Source organism: Chiloscyllium plagiosum, chromosome 4 (assembly GCF_004010195.1).
Source record: "Chiloscyllium plagiosum isolate BGI_BamShark_2017 chromosome 4, ASM401019v2, whole genome shotgun sequence".
Lineage (NCBI taxonomy): Eukaryota > Metazoa > Chordata > Chondrichthyes > Orectolobiformes > Hemiscylliidae > Chiloscyllium > Chiloscyllium plagiosum.
This window is the reverse complement of record NC_057713.1, coordinates 10,476,664-10,482,663: the sequence shown is the minus strand read 5'-3', so window position 1 is coordinate 10,482,663 and position 6,000 is coordinate 10,476,664.

Here is a 6,000-nt window from a genome sequence, read left to right as displayed (position 1 = left end):
ACCTATTGTACTCTATGCTATTTTCTCCCCACCCCCACCCTCCTCTAGTTTATCTCTCCACGCTTCAGGCTCTCTGCCTTTATTCCTGATGAAGGGCTTTTGCCCGAAAAGTCGATTTTACTGCTCCTCGGATGCTTCCTGAACTGCTGTGCTCTCCCAGCACCACTAACCCAGAGTCTGCTAACACTGCAGGGAGTCTACCCAATGATGCTATTCAGTTCATCATGTCCCAACCGGTTCCATCTCACCAAGGCTTTTGTGCCTTTAGGTGTTCATCGAATTGTCTGGAAGTTTCTGACCTACATTTGGGAAACAGAGTAAAACCATTTTAAAATCATGTCATTTATGCCACAGAAAGCCTTTTGTTTGAATTGAGAAAAAGAGGAATTAAAGCAGCTATAGAGTCACAGTCATAGAGTCAAAAGGCACAGAAACAGACCCTTCGGTCCAACCAGTCCATGCCGACCATAATCCCAAACTAAACCAGTCCCCACTGCCTGCGCTTAGTCCATATCCCTCCAAACCATTCTTATTCATGTACTTATCCAAATGTCTTCTTATCGTTGTAATTGTACTCATATCCATCACATTTTCTGTAATTTCATTCTACATATAAACCACTCTCTGTGGAAAATAAAATTCTCTTTTTAAACCTTTTTTTCTCTCACTTTAAAACTATACCCCCAAGTCTTGAAATTCCCCATCCCATGGAAAAGACACCTGCCCCTCAATTTATCTATTCCCATCCCAATTTTATAAACCTCTATAAGGTCACTGCTCAACCTCCTACTCTCTAGTGAAGGAAGTCCTAACCTTATCAACATCTTCTTATATCTCAAACTCTATAACATATTCCCTCTGTAGCTTAATAATATCCTTCCAAAGCAGAGTTAAAAGTCGCACAACACCAGATTATAGTCCAACAAGTTTAATTGGAAGCACTAGCTTTCGGAGCGACGCTCCTTCATCAGGTGGTTGATAATGAAGGAGCAGCGCTCCGAAAGCTAGTGCTTCCAAATAAACCTCTTGGAGTATAACCTGGTGTTGTGCGACTTTTAACTTTGTACACCTCAGTCCGACACCAGCACCTCCAAATCATTCCTATCACGGGGTGACACGAAATGAACGCTGTACTCCAGAAGAGGCCTCATTGGCCACACAGGACTTGCGTATTACTGAAAGAAAAACATTCTCCTGAACCTTTTCACTTTACACTCATCAGGACATTTCCAAGAAATATCAAATTAAAAGGGGGGAAAAAATCAGTGAATTAAATGACCCAATTAGGCTATCAGCAACTCATCAATCTGACAGCTTTCAGCCAATCCCCAAAAGGCTTGTACAATTCACCCCATAAGGTCGGGGTCTCTCAATCAACAGCTGTCTGCTGTTTTTAATATGTTACGTTTGTCAATACATTTTCACTGAAAACTGGCCAAACATCACAAGGGCTATTGAAGTTTCAAAAGGAAGCAGAGTTTTTGTGTTTGTCTGTGCTCACTTTAGAAGAGATGGCAAAGAAGCCCAGCTGCCCACTGTTCTCTGGCCATGCTCCCAGATCCTATTAGCCACCATGGGGATTTTGTGCTGGACAGCAAGAACAATTTTCAAACAGAAAAGGGCCGTGAAAGGGCAACTTGTAAAATCTTTTAAATCAACAGGAAAGTTCTTTCATTTACTGAGAAAGGACGTTGATCTGCATCATTTGTAAAGTCATTTTCACCAACAAATCAGGCAACTGAAGTGGATTCAAACATCGTCTTAAGACTGAATATTTTTGGTGCTATCTTCAGCTTTATGAATAAACCTGTATTGGGTTATCAGCCTTGAACATTTGCGACACTGAAATTCACCACAGGCTGTCTTCCCATTTGAGAGAGTCCAAGAGACACAGAGGTCTACAGTGCTGAAAAAAGACCATTCTGCCCATTGAGTCTGCAATGATCAAAACAACTGCCCGACTATTCTAATCCCATTTCCTAGCACTTTCCACAGCCTTGTATTCCTTATATCTAAGTACTTTTTAAATGTTGTGTGTGTTTCAGACCCTACACTCTTTCAACAATGGCACACAACATGAAAGGTGTGATTCACCTGGCACTCACCATACCTCAGGTAAGAGAAGTCAGACCTTCATGGTAACCTCAGCTAATATGGCAATTGAACCCATGCTGCTCATAGAATCGCTACAGTGTGAAAGCAGGCCATTCAGCCCATCAACTCCACACCAACCCTTTGAAAAGCATCCCACCCAGACTGACACACCCCGACCCTACCCCTGCATCCCTGCATTTCCCATGGCTAATCCACCTAGCCTGAACATCCCTGGACACCATGGGCAATTTAGCATGGCCAATCCACCTATCCTGCACAGCTTTGGGCTGTGGGAGGAAACCCATGTAGGCATGGGGAGAATGTGCAAACTCTATGTAGCCAGTCACCTGAGGTGGAAATCGAACCTGGGTCCCTGACGCTGTGAGGCAACAGTGCGTACCACTGAACCACCATGTTGCCCCCTGGAGTCACTCTGCAATACAAATAGGCTAACTGGCACACCGCCCTTCCTCCTACCATCCCAGCCCCACACCACCACCACCATACCCCCTCCCCCATCCCCAGCCCCCAGCCCCCATTGGATTGGATTATATTGCATCTATAACACAGGAAAGGCTACTTGATTTCAAATAGTTGTGGGTGTTCCACAGAAACCTGCCCCCATGCCTCTTCATCCCACCCTATCAAGATATCCTTTCTCCCTCTCAATACATCCCTCAAATTCAGATACTCAGCCAATGGGCTGAGAAGTGGCAGATGGAGTTTAATCCAGATAAATGTGAAGTGCTGCATTTTGGGAAAGCAAATCTTAGCAGGACTTATACACTTAATGGTAAGCTCCTTGGGTATGTTGCTGAACAAAGAGACCTTGGAGTGCAGGTTCATAGCTCCTTGAAAGTGGAGTCGCAGGTAGATAGGATAGTGAAGAAGGCATTTGGTATGCTTTCCTTTATTGGTCAGAGTATTGAGTACAGGAGTTGGGAGGTCATGTGGAAGCTGTACAGAACATTGGTTAGGCCACTGTTGGAATATTGCATGCAATTCTGGTCTCCTTCCTATCGGAAAGATGTTGTGAAACTTGAAAGGGTTCAGAAAAAATTTACAAGAATGTTGCCAGGGTTGGAGGATTTGAGCTATAGGGAGAGGTTGAACAGGGTGGGGCTGTTTTCTCTGGGCGTCAGAGGCTGAGGGGGTGACCTTATAGAGGTTTATAAAATTATGAGGGGCATGGATAGGAATAGACAAAGTCTTTTCTCTAGGGTGGGGGAGTCCAAAACTAGAGGGTGTAGGTTTAGGGTGAGAGGGGAAAGATATAAAAGGGACATAAAGGGCAAGTTTTTCATGCAGAGGGTGGTACATGTATGGAATGAGCTGCCAGAGGAAGTGGTGGAGGGTGGTATAATTGCAACATTTGAAAGGCATTTGCATGGGTATATGAATAGGAAGGGTTTGGAGAGATATGGGCCGGGTGCTGGCAGGAGAGACTAGTCTGATCGGCATGTACAGGCTGGACTGAAGGGTTTATTTCCATGCTGTACACCTCTACGACTCTATGACTTCAGCATTAATTTCCTCCCTATATATTTCATGACATTGGCCACTATAGCAATATTCGGCCAAAGCTTAAGTTTTGACATTCTAATAGTACTTGCCAGCTGATTTATTACTATCAGAAGTAAAGAATTCTTCTTCACTGTTACATCCAGAACTGAAATCAAACAATCCAGACAACTGTCACAAACAAGTTTTTCCCTTTGAATCAACCCGCAAACACAGTCAGAGGAAGTCATCCAGTCTTTGTGCGACTGAAAGTGTTCCCACAGTCCTTGTAGTTCCTTCAAAGATGGCTTGAAGAGATGGCCAAATAAGAAACATTTTTGTCTTGAGCCATGAACAAAGTCTTTGCAATGTGACCCTTGATGCTAATCGAGGCGGCCTTTACTATACTGTTCAAATCCAGCAAAAGACCCCTTTGATATTGTTCATCACAAAACCCCAGCAAATTCGAGCATGGCAGTCACGGCATTGATTTTAAGTTGTAAACACACTGTTTATCTTTTTATTCAATGGCGCCACTCGGAAAATGAAGCGGTCTTGAAAATTAAGTTGGCACAATGTACAGCCTTCTAAATGTCAATAAGACCACTTACCTTTTTTAGACATAATATATGGGTTGTCAAATTGAATTTTTGAACACTTAATAAAAATGAACACGGATCATCCCATGTACATCAGTTAATACTGCCCAAGCTGCAAGTTATAGCTGCGTTGTAAAGGCTAATACAATACATAGATTACTCTGCGTGAGAAATCCTTTCAAAGCTGCAGCAGTTAAGAACATTGATTAACTTGAACATCCTCAGCTTCTTCTCCCTCTCAATGTTCCTTTCATTTCGAATATTCTTCTTCAAATTGCAAGAACTAGTGGCAGCGATAGGAGGTAATGACTGAGAAGAATTACTGAGCTTGACAGTGTGAGGAAACTGAATTAACATCTAGCATGGCTATTGAAGCAGCCTTAGGCCGTTGACTGAATCAGAGTTCAGAGAAGCAGATACTCAGAGAATATATACAATGCAGAGGGAGGTTGCTCAGCCCATCTTTGCAAGATTATAGCCAAGATATTTTCCCCAGGGGAGTCCAAAACTAGAGGGCATAGGTTTAAGGTGAGGGAGGAGGATTTAACTAAAGTGCAACATTTTCGCACAGAGGGTGCTGCATGTATGAAATGAGCTGCCAGAGGAAGTGGTGGAGGCTGGTACAATTACAACATTTAAAACGCATCTGAATGGTTATATGTTTAGGAAGGGTTTAGAGGGAGGATTTATAGGGATATGGGCCAAATGCTGACAAATGGGACTAGATTAATTGACGATATCTCGTTGGCATTGACAAGTTGAACTAAAGGGTCTATTTCTGTGACTCAATGACTACCATCTACTTTCCAATCAACAGGAACTTTCCCCAAATCTAGTAAGATTTCAAAAATTAAAACCAACCAATCAACTATTTCACTGGCTACTTTCTTTAAGAAAGATGATGAAATCCATGAGGACTCGGGAATTTGTCAACTTGCAGAGTAATATTCAATACCATATAAACTTGTGTACAGGTCAATCTCATGTATAAGTCAACCCCTTATTTTTTGGCCAAAAATACTGGTATTTTCCATATACCCCGTGTATATTTTTTCAGGGGTCTCTTCCTGATCATATATGCAGCCTGAACCGCTGGAATGGATTATTCAGTGGTGCAAACTGATGAGGGCAGTGAATTTGAAGGATTCTCATGGACCTCTGCATGTCCCAGTAACTTCTGTTTTAAACAGCTATCCCATAATATTTGTGATATACAGCAAGAAGAGATTGTTTTGCTTTGAATGTCAGTTTTTTGATGTAAAGTGTTTATCGGATATTACTAACAGTTTCATAGGCTTTTAAAAATTTGTTTTTACTGCTCCTCTGTTTTTATTTCATGAATTGTATTTTATACAAATACCTTGATAGATGACCTGACCACCTGCTGGTATGCCTATTAACGTTTGTACATGGGTGTACGCCTACACGCAATGGTACTGGTAACTGGAATATGGTACGACAGTATGTTCCACTGTAGCAGGTTGAATGGAGACAGTTATTTTGTAGATAAACTTTCAATAATGGCCATAATTCTTTTTGCTTTTGTTGTTTATTATTTTATCTCGAGATCTGGCTCTTGTTTGTACATTTTTTAGACTCATGCCAAGCATGAATTTCATCCCCTCGAAGATAATACCTCGTATATATGTTGACCTCCTAATTTCATCTTAAAAAAAGTCTTCAAAATTCAGCCTATATCCGAGTATATACGGTAAATACACCTTCCATTTTGCTTTTGTTGTTTATTATTTTATCTCGAGATCTGGCTCTTGTTTGTACATTTTTTAGACTCATGCCAAGCATGAAT